The 18059-nt window shown below is 43.8% G+C and overlaps 1 protein-coding gene across 1 annotated transcript in view; it reads left to right on the plus strand.

The window, feature by feature from the left end:
- The first annotated feature begins 17804 nt into the window (after positions 1-17804).
- The window catches only part of pdgfd (platelet derived growth factor D), a 117836-nt gene continuing 117581 nt past the window's right edge, over positions 17805-18059 (plus strand). The window contains exon 1 of the mRNA XM_002934934.5: positions 17805-18059. This exon is cut by the window's right edge and continues 477 nt beyond it. The gene's annotated coding sequence lies outside the window, so the exon portion shown is untranslated.

Here is an 18059-nt window from a genome sequence, read left to right on the forward strand (position 1 = left end):
CTTCATCTGGAACCGCTGCCGTCTATTATTTTCCCCCTTCTCTCTGTTCCGTGTTTGATTCTCTGCCCCACTTTCATCCCTGTTGTATTTATCTCGACACACCAGTCTACCATCATTAACTGCTTATGGTACTCTTGCTTGCTCCTTAAAAGATCTCGTGAGATGAGCAAATCTACAAACCAACAGCAAATACCGTAATGCTACACCCGGCTACTTTGCAATTAATTGATACTGATTTCCCATTAATGGCAGATCCTCATTTAAATCATGTAAGAAGTTCAAATTCCGAATCATTTCAGAGGCAATGGGTATTTCCACGAAAACGGGTTCTTCTTTCTGTTACAGTTTGTCACTGTTTATATTTTGACTCAATCCTAAATACAAAAATAAACACAAGATCAGCCAAGTCACATTACTGTTGCTTCATTCTTATTGGATTAATTCATTTCGGCAAACTGGAGAAGATTATTTGCATCACCAGTTCTGCACTGGCTAAATTAAACCAAGATCCTAGTCCCTATAGGATTAAGTAAAAGAGAAAACAAAGAAAGCAAATTACTTCAAAAAACATTCGTAGCTCAAGTTTCATAAATACCAGATGTATTAGCAAAGTTTAACTTATGGATCCATTTAGTTAGATCTGCAGGAGAACATGGAGCAGTATAACTGAGAGTGCTGGTACAGGTAGGGGACCTGTTATCCAGAACGATTGGGACCTGGGGGCTCCCGGATAAGGGTTTTTTCAGTAATTCAGATATCTATACCCTTACTAAAAAATCATTTAAACATTAAATAAACCCAATAGGATCCTTAGTTGGGATCAAGTACAGGTACTGTTTTATTATTACAGAGAAAAGGGAATCATTTAACCATTAAATAAACCCAATAGGGCTGTTCTGCCCCCAATAAGGGGTAATTATATCTTAGTTGGGATCAAGTACAGGTACTGTTTTATTATTACAGAGAAAAGGGAATCATTTAACCATTAAATAAACCCAATAGGGCTGTTCTGCCCCAATAAGGGGTAATTATATCTTAGTTGGGATCAAGTACAGGTACTGTTTTATTATTACAGAGAAAAGGGAATCATTTAACCATTAAATAAACCCAATAGGGCTGTTCTGCCCCCAATAAGGGGTAATTATATCTTAGTTGGGATCAAGTACAGGTACTGTTTTATTATTACAGAGAAAAGGGAATCATTTAACCATTAAATAAACCCAATAGGGCTGTTCTGCCCCCAATAAGGGGTAATTATATCTTAGTTGGGATCAAGTACAGGTACTGTTTTATTATTACAGAGAAAGGTGAATAATTTAACCATGAAATAAACCCAAGAGGACTGTTCTGCCCCAATAAGGGGTAATTATATCTTAGTTGGGATCAAGTACAAGGTACTGTTTTATTATTACAGAGAAAAATAAAATCATTTTTATAAATGTGAGTTATTTTCTTAAAATGGACTCTATGGCCTTTCCATAATTCATAGCTTTCTGGATAATGGGTTTCCAGTAGTGATGAGTGAATTATTTCACCAGGCATGGATTTGCAGCAAATTTCCACATGTCGTGTGTCAAAATAGGTGCAGTCACATCAAAATAGACGCGTCAAAAAAAGTTGCATGTGACAAAAAAGGAATTTGACAAACGCGTTTCGCAAATTTTTCGCTGTTTTGTGAATTTTTCTATTGTTTCGCAAATTTTCCGCCAAAGTAAAAGGGGACAGATTTGCTCATCACTAGTTTCCATATAACGGATCCCATACCTGTACATAGAATAGCCAACTGTGAGTACATAATATTCATTTTAGGTGCTACATTCAAGTTTAAAGATTCTTGTGCGCAGTCAACTAAGTGTTAAACATTTAATATCACTACAGCCCCACTACACACTTATTAACTCAGCAGACCCAGTTCTGGATGGAGAGCTAAGGTGTATAGAATAATACTAATATAATACTAATAAGGCAAAAATACTTAAGGGGGGAATTCACTCAATTTTTTTTTTCATGATTGAGGGTTTCTGTGCAAAATAAGATTTTGTCGTGGAAAAAAATAAAATGTTTTCAAAATTTATCATGTGATAATACCGCAACAAGTCCGAAACAAAAAATACACCATCTAGATCAAGATCATGTAGAAGTCAATGGCGGATGTCCCTTTTACAACTGGAAGATCTGGAAGTTTTTGACCCTGTCATTTGTACGACAGTATCAAAAATACAAAAAGTCTTGGCTTTCGTGTTTTTTTCTGAGACTTTTATCGTTTATGGTTTGTCAATTCAGATCTTTTGATAAATGACTGACAAATGTCCCCCTTGATGATTCACAAAGTACTTGCATTTCATACATTGTGTTCTAATGATGTTTATGTGCCCAAATTTGTGCCCACAAATGATAAATAGGACCCTTCATCTCTTCCTTTCTTATGGCTAAACTCCCCCCCCCCCCCAAAACTACAGTGTACTAGGTATAAGGGAGTAGAAATGGGCTTGTGGGAAACAAGCAGGAATCCGTCCCCATGTTTCCATGAAAATTCAAGTAAAGCAAATACAATTTTCTATCAAATTACATTACTAAATTGGGCATTACTTCCACGTACAAACAGAAATCAATCTGGTGTTAATTATATCCCTATAAACCTGTGTATATACTTGAACAATTGCTGAATAGAAAAGTAGTGTTTGGAGAAATGTGTAAAAGAAGCTTTTATGTATCATCTGACAAATCAGCTTCGAATGAGCCACCCCTGCAATAACCATTCTCTGGGTGCCTCTCATTTCACTGTCATATGTAAGGACAAAGGAATTCACTAGAAAGAATAAGATAGTGTGCTTCAAATGATTTTCTCTAGACATTGTTACCATCTCTATAGTTTTCAAAGCAAGTTTCTGGGGATTTTGTTCTTATCCATTCAACCCAATACTTCTGTTACTCAGAACCTACCTTTTAATTCTGCTATTGCTATTTACTTTTAGCTGTACCTAGAATTAAAAAAGCACAAAAGAGATTTAATACAAGACACAGAGCAAGGCATGATGGACCTTGGTCTTATTTCAACCCAAATTACCATGTATTATGTATCCAAGTGACTGCCTCTAATTAAAAACAGCCCTGCACGGACCACTTGGTCAAAGCAAGTATTAGCTACTGGGCTTCCATATGTCAGAGATCTCTAAGGGGCTGATTTACTAATCCACGAATCCGAATCCGAATGGGAAAAATTTGGATTGGAAAACGAACATTTTGCGACTTTTTCGTATTTTTTGCGACTTTTTCGTAGCTGCGCAAACGACTTGCGCAAATTGTCGCGACTTTTTCATAGCCATTACAAATTCCGGGAATTGTCGCAACTTTTTCATAGCATTATGACTTTGGTGAATTGTCGCGACTTTTTCATAGCCATACTTTTTCGTATTGAGTGCTCGAAAAAGTCGCAAAATACCGATCATTACGAAAAAAACACATTTTTCACTTTTCGGATGTTCGTAGATTAGTTAATGTGCCCCTAAGTCTTGTGTTTCATGCACATTTAGTCAAGTGATTGAAAAAAAGTGTAAATACACTCATGGCTTAAGCTGGCCATACACGCACTGATAATATTCGGTGCGTGTATGGCAAGTCGGCGAGGCGACTGATATCGCAGGAGGCTTCTAATATCGGTTGACTCGCCGATCGGCCAGGTTAAAAGATTTTGATCGGGCGCCATAGAAGGCACCTGAGCTAAATCTGCCTTCTATGGCGCCCCTTCTACCTCCATATCTGCTGTTTCAGCCCTGAACGTTAGTGGCGGATTGAACGTTCTTTCGTGCGACCGATGGTCGCACAAAAGATCAAAAATCGCCACGTGTGGCCACCTTTAGTCACTACTAAATAATCCATCTTTGGTTCTATAGTCTGAATTAGCACCAAAGTATGGCATAAAATAAAGTGGCATATGTACTAGTAATAGTGAAATGGCATGAAAAAGTGAAACAGTCTTTGGAGTGTTAGGTCTTTTCTGATTACTGTATATAATTCCAAAAAGACAACAGATAAGTGCTGCTGACTTCAAACAACAAAACCTTGATGATGTACCCACGATCAAGTAGGAAGTAAAGCAAAATTGTTATACAACGTCTACTGTATGATTTAAAACAACAAAAAAGGAATAGGGGGATAGAAGCCCCTAATACACTGACAAATAAAAGACTATAGACCTAGAACTGAAAACCAAGCTGCAAGAAATAATATTCTTCTAGCCAAGAGATCCAGCAGTAGAATAATTTTGTAAGACCAAGCCCATGGATAAGATCGATGGGGAATTATGGTCATGCCCAATAGGTAGTTAAGATGCTAGTCTAGATGTAATGTAAACACACAAAAGAAAAACACGAATTATAATAAACAAATGAACAGAGAGGCCACAGTGGTTAAATGTGTGAGTGGGATCCCTTATCTGTCAGACAAATAATGAATTCAACTTTAGCCATGATGACTTTTAAATAATGGATATTTGGGGGCACATTTACTAATCCACGAACGTCCGAAAAGCGTCCGAATGCATTTTTTTCGTAATGATCGGTATTTTGCGATTTTTTCGTAAATTGTTGTGACTTTTTTGTAGCCGTCGCACCGAGTACGAAAGTTTCAGATTCATTCAACCTTCAGTATCATGACTTTCCTTGGGCCGGGTTGGAGCTGCAGAGTGCCATTGAGCCCTATGGGAGACTTTCCTTGGGCCGGGTTGGAGCTGCAGAGTGCCATTGAGCCCTATGGGAGACTTTCCTTGGGCCGGGTTGGAGCTGCAGAGTGCCATTGAGCCCTATGGGAGACTTTCCTTGGGCCGGGTTGGAGCTGCAGAGTGCCATTGAGCCCTATGGGAGACTTTCCTTGGGCCGGGTTGGAGCTGCAGAGTGCCATTGAGCCCTATGGGAGACTTTCCTTGGGCCGGGTTGGAGCTGCAGAGTGCCATTGAGTCCTATGGGAGACTTTCCTTGGGCCGGGTTGGAGCTGCAGAGTGCCATTGAGCCCTATGGGAGACTTTCCTTGGGCCGGGTTGGAGCTGCAGAGTGCCATTGAGTCCTATGAGAGACTTTCCTTGGGCCGGGTTGAAGCTGCAGAGTGCCATTGAGCCCTATGGGAGACTTTCCTTGGGCCGGGTTGGAGCTGCAGAGTGCCATTGAGCCCTATGGGAGACTTTCCTTGGGCCGGGTTGGAGCTGCAGAGTGCCATTGAGCCCTATGGGAGACTTTCCTTGGGCCGGGTTGGAGCTGCAGAGTGCCATTGAGCCCTATGGGAGACTTTCCTTGGGCCGGGTTGGAGCTGCAGAGTGCCATTGAGCCCTATGGGAGACTTTCCTTGGGCCGGGTTGGAGCTGCAGAGCGCCATTGAGCCCTATGGGAGACTTTCCTTGGGCCGGGTTGGAGCTGCAGAGCGCCATTGAGCCCTATGGGAGGCTTTCCTTGGGCCGGGTTGGAGCTGCAGAGCGCCATTGAGCCCTATGGGTGACTTTCCTTGGGCCGGGTTGGAGCTGCAGAGCGCCATTGAGCCCTATGGGAGACTTTCCTTGGGCCGGGTTGGAGCTGCAGAGTGCCATTGAGCCCTATGGGAGACTTTCCTTGGGCCGGGTTGGAGCTGCAGAGTGCCATTGAGCCCTATGGGAGACTTTTCTTGGGCCGGGTTGGAGCTGCAGAGTGCCATTGAGCCCTATGGGAGACTTTCCTTGGGCCGGGTTGGAGCTGCAGAGTGCCATTGAGCCCTATGGGAGACTTTCCTTGGGCCAGGTTGGAGCTGCAGAGTGCCATTGAGTCCTATGGGAGACTTTCCTTGGGCCGGGTTGGAGCTGCAGAGTGCCATTGAGCCCTATGGGAGACTTTCCTTGGGCCGGGTTGGAGCTGCAGAGTGCCATTGAGTCCTATGAGAGACTTTCCTTGGGCCAGGTTGGAGCTGCAGAGTGCCATTGAGCCCTATGGGAGACTTTCCTTGGGCCGGGTTGGAGCTGCAGAGTGTCATTGAGCCCTATGGGAGACTTTCCTTGGGCCGGGTTGGAGCTGCAGAGTGCCATTGAGCCCTATGGGAGACTTTCCTTGGGCCGGGTTGGAGCTGCAGAGTGTCATTGAGCCCTATGGGAGACTTTCCTTGGGCCAGGTTGGAGCTGCAGAGTGCCATTGAGCCCTATGGGAGACTTTCCTTGGGCCGGGTTGGAGCTGCAGAGTGCCATTGAGCCCTATGGGAGGCTTTCCTTGGGCCGGGTTGGAGCTGCAGAGTGCCATTGAGCCCTATGGGAGACTTTCCTTGGGCCGGGTTGGAGCTGCAGAGTGCCATTGAGCCCTATGGGAGGCTTTCCTTGGGCCGGGTTGGAGCTGCAGAGTGCCATTGAGCCCTATGGGAGACTTTCCTTGGGCCAGGTTGGAGCTGCAGAGTGTCATTGAGCCCTATGGGAGGCTTTCCTTGGGCCGGGTTGGAGCTGCAGAGTGCCATTGAGCCCTATGGGAGACTTTCCTTGGGCCAGGTTGGAGCTGCAGAGTGCCATTGAGCCCTATGGGAGACTTTCCTTGGGCCGGGTTGGAGCTGCAGAGTGCCATTGAGCCCTATGGGAGACTTTCCTTGGGCCGGGTTGGAGCTGCAGAGTGCCATTGAGCCCTATGGGAGACTTTCCTTGGGCCGGGTTGGAGCTGCAGAGTGCCATTGAGCCCTATGGGAGACTTTCCTTGGGCCAGGTTGGAGCTGCAGAGTGCCATTGAGTCCTATGGGAGACTTTCCTTGGGCCGGGTTGGAGCTGCAGAGTGCCATTGAGCCCTATGGGAGACTTTCCTTGGGCCGGGTTGGAGCTGCAGAGTGCCATTGAGTCCTATGAGAGACTTTCCTTGGGCCAGGTTGGAGCTGCAGAGTGCCATTGAGCCCTATGGGAGACTTTCCTTGGGCCGGGTTGGAGCTGCAGAGTGCCATTGAGCCCTATGGGAGACTTTCCTTGGGCCGGGTTGGAGCTGCAGAGTGTCATTGAGCCCTATGGGAGACTTTCCTTGGGCCGGGTTGGAGCTGCAGAGTGCCATTGAGCCCTATGGGAGACTTTCCTTGGGCCGGGTTGGAGCTGCAGAGTGCCATTGAGCCCTATGGGAGGCTTTCCTTGGGCCGGGTTGGAGCTGCAGAGTGCCATTGAGCCCTATGGGAGACTTTCCTTGGGCCGGGTTGGAGCTGCAGAGTGCCATTGAGCCCTATGGGAGGCTTTCCTTGGGCCGGGTTGGAGCTGCAGAGTGCCATTGAGCCCTATGGGAGACTTTCCTTGGGCCAGGTTGGAGCTGCAGAGTGCCATTGAGCCCTATGGGAGGCTTTCCTTGGGCCGGGTTGGAGCTGCAGAGTGCCATTGAGCCCTATGGGAGACTTTCCTTGGGCCAGGTTGGAGCTGCAGAGTGCCATTGAGCCCTATGGGAGACTTTCCTTGGGCCGGGTTGGAGCTGCAGAGTGCCATTGAGCCCTATGGGAGACTTTCCTTGGGCCGGGTTGGAGCTGCAGAGTGCCATTGAGCCCTATGGGAGACTTTCCTTGGGCCGGGTTGGAGCTGCAGAGTGCCATTGAGCCCTATGGGAGGCTTTCCTTGGGCCGGGTTGGAGCTGCAGAGTGCCATTGAGCCCTATGGGAGACTTTCCTTGGGCCAGGTTGGAGCTGCAGAGTGCCATTGAGCCCTATGGGAGACTTTCCTTGGGCCGGGTTGGAGCTGCAGAGTGCCATTGAGCCCTATGGGAGACTTTCCTTGGGCCGGGTTGGAGCTGCAGAGTGCCATTGAGCCCTATGGGAGACTTTCCTTGGGCCGGGTTGGAGCTGCAGAGTGCCATTGAGCCCTATGGGAGACTTTCCTTGGGCCGGGTTGGAGCTGCAGAGTGCCATTGAGCCCTATGGGAGACTTTCCTTGGGCCGGGTTGGAGCTGCAGAGTGCCATTGAGTCCTACGGGAGGCTTCCAAAATCATGCAAAGTCTAAAAGGTTTGCCCGCTGTTTACGAGTGCTCAATACGAAAAAGTTGCGACAATATACGAGCAAATCGTAACGGCTACGAAAAAGTTGCGACAATTTGCGCAAGTCGTAACGGCTACGAAAAAGTCGCGACAATTTACGAAAAAGTCGTAACGGTGACGAAAAAATCGCAAAAAATACGAAAAAGTCGCAAAATGTTCGTTTCCAATCCGAATTTTTCCCATTCGGATTCTGATTCGTGGATTAGTAAATCAGCCCCTTGGTATCCCTATTGTCACTGAGCATTTAGCTTTTGTGCTTGTTCCTTGTTGGTGTTACTACCAAAACTAGTACTCAGGTACAATCCAAATAAATATAGAACTAAATATAAAAAAAACCATAAATAAAAAAATGCACAAATAAAGATAAAACATACAAAAATAGAAGAGTGGCTCAACTATAGAGGAAGCAGTTGTGTTGCAGCAGCAATTGTGTTGTGCAAGGGGCCCATTCAAAAATGTTTGCTGGGGGGGGGGGAAGGGAAAAGACATGAAATAGTATAGAAAGAAAAATAAAGAAAGAAAATAAAGAAAATAGATATTAACATATATATAGTATTTACTGAGGACCTTGTTCATGAGGATTGCATCTAGCCGCCCTTTAGTTTCAGTACATAAAAGCACCATACATTAACCAGAGGATGTTGTACAACTTTATTTGTAAATAACTTTATTTGGAATAACTAAATTTGTAAAAGAAAGAATTAATAAATTGTTGGGTGTTTCTTCTGACCTACACCTCCAGTGGGAAAAAAAAATTCCCTATAACCAAGCTAAATTAATAAATGAGTTCATACATAATAACGGAAATCATTTAAATGTGGTAATGTTCTTTCGAGATTGACTTTTCTGCCAGAATCAATTTCTAAAAATTACCTAAAGCCATAATTGTACTGCTCACCACTATGAAATGTCTGATTTTAAGCTCTGAGGCACGGTTTAGTAATAATTATATATAATACATAAGGATCCATGTGTCACCTGCTGCGACATAGAGGGATACGGGAAGTTGCAGAGGAGACTGTGACTGTAAAAAAAGTACAGAAATGCGATGGGGATTATTACTTCATGCTTAAATAACAGAGAGCTTCACCTTTCACTGCTTGCAGTGCTGCTACATTGGCCCAGGGTGTTGGGTTACCCTAGCTCAGTTATCCCCAACCAATGGCTCGTGAGCAACGTGTTGCTCCCCAACCCCTTGGATGTTTCTCTCAGTGCCCCCAAACCAGGGAGTTATTTTTGAATTCCTGACTTGGGGGCAAGTTTTGGTTGAATAAAAACAAGATTTACTACCAAATAAAGCCCCTGTAAGCTGATAGTGTAGATAGAGGCCCCTAATAGCCAATCACAGCCCTTTCATGATGCTTGTGTTGCTCCCCAAGTCTTTTTACATTTGACTGTGGCTCACGAGTAAGAAAGGTTGGGGACCCCTGCCCTAGGTTATAAAAGGTAATAGGGGAGCCTTATTATGGTTCTTTGGGCTCCCAGCATGGGAGAGGGAATAGTGCTGGAAATTTGAGGCAAGGGGGACCACAGTAGAAGTAGAGAAGATAAGAAATCACCTCATCGGACGTTGTGTGGCCCATGAATGAGTTAGTGGGATTTCTACCACTATGTGTAGATTAGTCTATGAGAAGCTGCAAGAGCAATCAGTGGCTTCATTAAGAGGGATTAGTACCCTAAATATGAACAGCCAATGTATTGACTGAAGAAGATAGACTAATGGTACAAAAATGGACACAAACCCCTGGGATAATTACTTTGTTGAAATATGAAAGGCACAATAGGAATTGGTATGGAAACCTTTTCCCCACACACTATAGAGAGTTTGCTTGTAACGTTCACCCTTGGAGTAGCAGTACTTAATGGGGTAGTCCACCTCTGAGTTACCTTTAAGTATGATGAGACTTGTATAGCAAACTATAGCACAATGTATAGCTTGTATAGCAAAAATATTAGCTACATCTAACATCTGAAACATGATTTCATTAGTTCCTGGGTTTCTTTTATTTACTAGGAGCAATGCTTGCCTTAAAGAAAGTTTAAAACAGAAATAGAACAACTGCATTTTTAAAGAGTGCTTACCAAAGAATACTGGAAATCTAACTCTAAGTGGAAGGAATGCATTATCTGAAACTGAGAGGGGGGTTTTGGAAACTTTAATTAGCATTTTCCCCGCAGAAAAAACCTTCTCAATAAGCAGAATTAAAAGGATGGCAGAGCTAGAAGTCAGCTAGTTCAACAGACAAACAGCAGAATGCAAAATGGCACACATCCCAAATTCCCCTTGGAGAGCTATTGTGAGGGCCTGAGATACCTGAGTACGACTGCAGGCTTGACTTGTTGGAGAATGAAGTCCGCAGCACAAAAATACAGATACTGGGACATCTGTTGTTTTCCATCTGAGAATTGAGAATGTGAGAATTACCACGGAAACCATTTTCCCTTACCCTATAGCCAGGAAGCATGTAAAATGTAGGTTCAATGTTGATATGTGTAAAGTTATGGACTTTGGTAGAAGAGGACATTATAGACATATCACTTAGACTGTAAGCTCTACCGGGCAAGGACCTCCTTCCAACTGAGTCTCATACCACATGGCACTTATTCCCTGTGCATTTATATATATTTATTGTATTTATTTATTGGTGAATCTCCCTAAGCTGATCAGAAAACCCTGCACTACACTGATGAGCCTCAAGAAGGGTGAAACGGGTCTGTAGTTGGGAATCTGATCAGCTATTATCCTGGCTTCTGTTTTAAAACCCAGTGGGTGAGCTTTAACCTATAGGATAAACTCATGTAAATGGGATTTTTTTAGGAGTTTGGAATTCATTCCCAGAATTCCTTTTGTTTACTCGTATCTGTATGAGGCAGTCTCCTCAAACTTAATGACCTCCCTGTAAAGAAAAAGATCAAAAATCCATTTTGGAATCTACTTTCTTTAGCCACTTGTTAGTAGGACCCGACAATACACTATTAGATTGGAATGGACACACCTAGTTGAAAGGCAACTAGACCGTACCTTATTTAACCAGTTAGAAGGAGCAGAGCATAGACTAACAGATTGGCAGGGTCACACCTAGTTGAAAGGCTACTAGTATACTTGTAACTGTGAGGTCAGCACCATTCTGCCAAATTAACAGCATTGACATAACTATTCCTAGCTCACTAAGGATAGGTCAGAGAATTATGGATAGAGAAATCCCTAGGCACCTACATGTGCCACCCTCCCCCCGCTTGTAAACTGCTCTGCACTTGCAAATGATTGTGTGTGACATCATTACCAGTTGCATATGACATCACTTTAGTTTGCAGCACTCTATGATTTCCCAGGTACCCCTTACCCCCAGAGACTGGTTGCCTAAATCCAGCGGCTGGGGAGATTTATTTTTCTTAAAATATTTAATTTGCTATATAGGCAGACAAGGGCCTCCTCCTTAAGGTTGCCGCCCTATATATAAATATATATAAATATGGCCCGGGAGATAGAAGCAAACAGGAATGGATGTCACATAGGTCAGGTTATAGAAGATCCAATGACTAATTAATGGATAACATGTGAAAACATAAAAAGTTGAAACAATAAATGCTCTAGCAGCCTTAGGATCTCCACCACTTAGAGATGGAGCATTGGCAAAGGTTTAACTAGCAAAGCATATAGTAAATGCAACCAGTTTCCCACAATTTCAGCCGAGTGCAACCTTGTGTCTGATATGTCAAAATAAACACCAGTACATGAATATCTTGTAGATTGTAAGCTCTTTTGGGCAGGGCTCTCTTCACCTCTTCACCTCTTGTATCGGTTATTGATTTTTTGTTACTCTGTATGTCCAATGTATATAACCCACCTATTGTACAGCGCTGCGGAATATGTTGGCGCTTTATAAATAAATGTTAATAATAATAATGTGAATTGCAAGTTAGTGTGTGATTCTTTGGGTGCCATACTGGTGTGCCTTTCGATGCTACATGCTGGGGAAAAGTATAGTGTCAATAGACACACTTGCACAGTATTCTTTGGGGGAGGCAGATGAATGAAAGGAAATTCAGCACAACTAAGTGCAAAGGGCGGCTTTGAAACACAGGTACCTTTAATGAATAGCATCAATTCACACAATCATTGAGGCCATCTTGGCCTGGTTGCAGCCATAGTTGGGCTTTGAAAATCAGCTCTCTAATACAGGGAACCCCAATCAGTGGCTCGTGAGTAACATGTTGCTCCCCACCCTCGTTAATGTTTCTCCTAGTGGCCTCAAAGTAGGTGCCCGTTTTTAAAATTTTGGCACGTTTTGGAAGCACAGAGACACAGTTTTACTCCAAGCAGAGCCTCCTGCAGGCCAGCAGTCCCCATGGGGCTACCAAATAGCCAATCACAACCCTTATTTGTCAACCCCTAAAGGACTTATTATGCTTGTATGGTTCAGCAACACTTTTTACATCTGAGTTTGGCTCAACAGTACAAAAGGTTGGGAATCCCTGCTTTGATGGATATGAAATTGAAGTAGAAAGCATTTCCTTTGGGCCTTTGCTTGCACATTGTGGTTTTATCACTTAAATAAGTAAGCGATAAAACCACAATGTGCAAGCAAAGGCACTGTTACATTGCATAAAACCAAACCCACTAAAGACATCTCAGATAGATGTAGAGCTGAACTAAGAAGGAGTAGAGCAGTGATCCCCAAACAGTGGTTCGTGAGCAACATGTTGCTCTCCAACCCCTTGGATGTTGCTCCCCGTGGCCTCAAAGCAGGTGCTTATTTTTGAATTTCTGGTAAGAAGGCAAGTTTTTGTTGCATAAAAACCCAGTGTAAGTGCCAAACAGAGCCTTCTGTAGGCTGCCAGTCTATTAAGTAGCCAGTTATAGCTCTTATCGGCATCCCCAGGAACTTTTTCCGTGCTTGTGTTGCTCCCCAACACTATTTCCATTTACATGTGGCTCACAAGTATAAAAGGTTGGGGATCCCTGGAGTAGAGGAACCAGAAATGCAGGTAAAGATACTTTGACCTTAGAATTCCACTTCTGTTATGTAGAAAAAATATTAATTACGTCTAATATCTGTTTGATTAACACCAGTAACGTGATTTGATGGGTTCCTGGGATTTTCTCACTTAGTAGGTGCAACTTTTGCCTTATAGAAAGTGAGAAACAGAAATAGAACAACTAGGAACTGCATTTTTATAGAGTGCTTAGCAAAGAATACTGGAAATCTCGCCCTTAAGTGCAAGCAATGCATTATCTAAAACTGAAGGGGTATTTCAGAAGCTTTCATTAGCATTTTCCCCACAGCAAAACCTTATGAATAAGCAAAATTTAAAGGATGACAAAGCTGGAAGCCAGCTAGTCCGACAGAGAGACACCGGAATGCAAAATGGCACACATCCCAAATCAATTAAACCTTATTACTGCAGTGTACATGCTATACATTTCCTCTATATCTGAAACACAGACATCCCTCTGTGTTGGCCACAAAGGGTAAACGAAAGGAAAAAAAAATAAAAAAACTGAAGGCAATTTAATGGATAAAAATGTGGAATGCTGAGGATCAAACAACTTTTACAATCCCGTTAATCTTTACGACACCCTTACGGACAGTTCAGAAGTGGCGGAATTAGTCTGATTTTATTCGGCTCGGTTCAAAGCTCTGCAATATAAATCTCGAATCAAAAGTAACCCGTGTTCTCCATTTGCAAAAGCTGTAAAAGTCTGAAGAAGCGAAATGCGGGGACGTTCTCCCCCTGCGCTAGAATCTGCCGTAGATGTTTGCCGACTGATGTTTACAACCCATGCAAATTACAGCCGAGCCGAGATCTGGGCTTCTCATGTCTGAAACATGAAAGCACTGAAACCCAACAGCATTCGGCTCCGCCGATCCCTCCATTCCCAGGATACTCCATTAAGGGTTTAATCACTAGGATAAGCATACTGTACTTGTCTGGGAACAAGAAATAGCTGTCAAGGCCACTTTTCCTCAAGTGGTAAATGTTCTCAAAGCACGAGTACACGTCCCGAGAAGTATTACGAATTTGGAATTTGGAACAGAATTATTTTCATTGTGCCTCTTCTTAGAAGGAGAACTTGGTATCACTGGGAAAATCTCAAACCATGGGGAGTGCTAAAGTGCATTATGGATACAGATATACAGGTATATACAGAACAATGCTGATTATGTATCAGGTGTACAATAAACATGGGATCATACTGTAGTACTTAAAAGGACAAGGCAAATGGATTCCTGACATAAAGTGACCCTCGGGTGCAGGGTTGGACTGGGGTGTGCAGGGCCCACTTAGGCTGCCTCACATCCCCCAGGAGCTTCCACCACCCACCCAACCCCCTTCCTCCGACTGTGCATACATTTTACTAAACTTCAGTGCGATTGGGGGTGGGAGGTCAGCGGGGATCGGGTCTGGGTCCACTTCGACCATGCTTTGGTGGAAGAGTTGACCCTATTCATAACACCATGTTGTTTTGCTCATTAGCATCCTAGCATTTCCCCTGCCTCTCTGTGTTCTAGAGCTGTGCTGCCCAACTTATTACATATAGTGAGCCAGTTATTTCTCATATAACATGTTCAAGGGCTGGATTGAATTAAAATAATGATGTCATATAGGGAAGTCCAAGGAGCCCTTAAGCAGACTGGGGGCCATAAAAAGACTTTAGAGTGCCACATCTGGCCCACGGACCTCCATCTGGACAGACCTGTTCTAGAGCATGTCAAGTGTATGGTTTCTTCTTTTGAACACTGCTATCTGAATACAAAAAATAGTAAACCTCTTACCCACATGCAGTATCTAAGGGAAAACTCCACCCCTGAGGAACACAGAGAAGAAGGAGCTGCAGCTCCTATGTGGGAGGAAATTAGGACATGTATCATGGTGCCCATCATAGCTAGGTGTTACTGTAGGTAAGGGATCCAGTCAATGCTGTGGCCTTAACAACCAATATTTAATACGGTTCAGTATGGCACACAGGATGCTAATTTTTTTTTTGTATTGGGACCCACAATAAAAATTGGTTTCTTCTGGCCTCACAAGGTGCATCTAGTTATTTTTTTTATTAAACTAGATAAAACCTAGTCTTATGAACAGCTTCATTAATGTAATGCCATTAGTTTCATGCAGGGATTTCTAGCCTATGGCTCAATTTGCCTCCCACGACTTGCACCCTAAGCAGCCCTCCGCTGTGTACAGACACACAAAGTGTTAAAGCAGTGTGCAAAATGCAATTTTTGGATACAAATCGCACAAGTTTGTCTATTGATGCAAACTACTTTGGGAACCACAAATTCAAGGCAGGGTTCTCCAACATCAAGGGGAATACGTGTGCGCGATTTATCAGGGCAGACTAGACGCATGCAATGGCGCTTAGCACAACCATATGGAAGTACAAGGAGCATGTTTGGGCAATACTTGCATCATCTGCGCACATCTTGCTCTTTTAGTCAGAAATTAGGGTGATTTGTGCCCTTTTTCTAAACTTTGCACTTCATAAATGGGGATTATAAACACATACAGGTTAATGGGTGCAAGTGCCTGCAATGCAATATAGTCATAGTACTCTAATTCCAAACAATTCAACTCAAATCAGTATCACCAGTGCAGCAACCAATAACAGCCAATGGGCCACTGGGCTTATCATAAACTATCCTGCCAGGTTCAACTAGTGCGGCACATACAGTGCTACATCCAAACTGTGTGACCAGAGAGGGGCCCTACTACCTACAGAGTGAGTACAGACAGATGTACTCTGCCCAGACAGAGGCCAAGTGGTACATGGACTTTCTGGAAAGAAGAAGCAAGGTGATAGGTACACTGGGTATTAAGTACACAAAAGAAATGCAGTACCCAGAGGCTAAGTTAAATATTAAACAAGTATTTGCAGATGTACCTTCCACACACAGAGGGCGAGTGGTCCTTACAGGATAAACACATATTTACAGGAGAAATAGCCACATATGTACACAATCTGAACAATGGAAAAGGGGAAAGAACAAAGAAACTATGATCGGATGCTATAGAAGCAGAGATGGCAATGACAAGTGGTAAATAGTTCCACTGACCATATGGGGTTCACTTTGATATGATATGATGCATAGGCGGAGGGTGATATTTGATTTGGGGCAGGCTGGGTAAAGGCATTTACTACTGGATGGCAGGGTGTAAAGTTTGGTGCAAGCAAACATGTTTTTGCACATTTCACCCTGCAGGTCTCTGCCCTCCCTGTTGGAGCCTAGAGATATGCGCCACCACCCATGAAAACTGTGCTGCTTGAGTTTGGTAGCACTGTATTCATGAGGGAAGGACAGCATCCCCTCCTGCTCCCCAACTTGCAAGTTGCCCAGACCCACAAGTTAGGAAGCCACAGCAGTAGCCCCAGTGTTCCCACAGTAGGTTGCACCAATAGCCGCTCCGGCACCGAGTGATGCCAACACCATTTTAGATGCACGCTGCAGAACTGATGCCACCCTTGCTCTGGAAATGCTAGACAAGCACTAGACGCACCCTGCGCCTGCCCTTGTAAATGACCCCCTTAATGTGAGCTTAGAGATCACCCAATGCACCCACTCCCCCCAGTCTCTATCCCCCTGTCAGCCCCGGCATTCTGTTTAACCCTTTTATTGGATCTTTTCTTTCCAGGTGAGAAATTGCATTCATTGTACCCACGGGCCCCACCCCACCTGTGCTGCCAACTCTAGAATGGAATGTTCACTATTTTAGTTGAAAAGTTCCTTTTTTTGCCTTTTTTTCAATTTCTAACTAATGAAATCCTGGTGGTCTATAAATGGATTTGTGTTTTGTGTTTACTATGAAAGTATTTGCCCCATCGGCCTTCAATGTAAGAAGTCTCTCTCTCAGTTCATCTCTCTCTCTGTCTCAGTACTCTCTCTCTTTGCCACTCTAAGTACTTGTTTCTCTACCTTTCTCTCTCTCTCTGCCTCTCTCAAGATTCACCCCTCTCTCTCTCTCTCTATTAGTTTTTCTCTCTCTCAGTACTTCTCTTTCTTTATCAATACTTGTCTTTCTCTCTCAGTACCTTTCTCTTCCTCTCTCTCTCTCTGAGTACTTCTTTCTCTTCTCAGTACTTCTCTCTTTCTCTTTGCCTCTCTCAGTACTCCTCTCTCTCTCTCTCTGTATTTGTTTCTCTCTGTCTCAGTACCTCTCTCTCTTTCCCAATACTTGTCTCTCTCTCTTTCTCTTTGCCTCTCAGTACTTTTCTCACTTGCTCTTTCTCTCAGTACTTTTCTCTCTTTCTCTCTCAGTACTTGTCTCTCTGTCTCAGTACTTCTCTCTCTCTTTCTCTCTCTCTATGTCTCAGTACTTTTCTCTGTCTCAGTACTTCTCTCTCTCTCTCTCTCTCTCTCTCTCTCTCTGTCTCAGTACTTCTCTCTCTCTCTCTATCTCTCTCTGTACTTTTCTATCTTTCTCTCTCTCAGTACTTCTCTCTCTCTCTCTCTCTCTCTCTCTGTCTCAGTACTTCTCTTTCTCTATCTCTCTTTCTGTACTCTCTCTCTCTTTCTCTGTCTCAGTACTTGTCTCTCACTCTCTGTCTCAGTACTTCTCTCTCTCTCTATCCCTCTCTCTATACTTTTCTCTTTCTCTCTCTCAGTACTTGTCTCTCTCTCTCTCTCTCTCTCTCTCTCAGTACTTCTCTCTCTCTCTCTATCCCTCTCTCTATACTTTTCTCTCTTTCTCTCTCTCACTACTTCTCTCTCTCTCTTTCTCTCTCTCTCTGTCTCAGTACTTATCTCTGTCTCTGTTTCAGTACTTCTCTGTCTCTCTCTCTCTGTTTCAGTACTTGGCTGCAGTTTGGAAGTAGCAGGCTAAGTCTTTTGAGCTCTGTGAATGTGTAACGCCCAAACCCCCTTGGATTCCCTCAGAAATAGTGGTTTAAGGGAGTAATGTGCTTAAAGTAATGTCCCCATTGTTCTGACAGCCCCTGGCGCTTTTCCTGTTGTTGCCTGTGCAGTAAGACTTTGCTGCTCCCTTCAGAGGCTCTCACACACTCACACACACTCTCACACACAGACAGACACACAGACACACACAGATGAGGAGCACTGGGGGGACA

The sequence above is a fragment of the Xenopus tropicalis genome, chromosome 2 (genome assembly GCF_000004195.4).
Source record: "Xenopus tropicalis strain Nigerian chromosome 2, UCB_Xtro_10.0, whole genome shotgun sequence".
Classification (NCBI taxonomy): Eukaryota; Metazoa; Chordata; class Amphibia; order Anura; family Pipidae; genus Xenopus; species Xenopus tropicalis.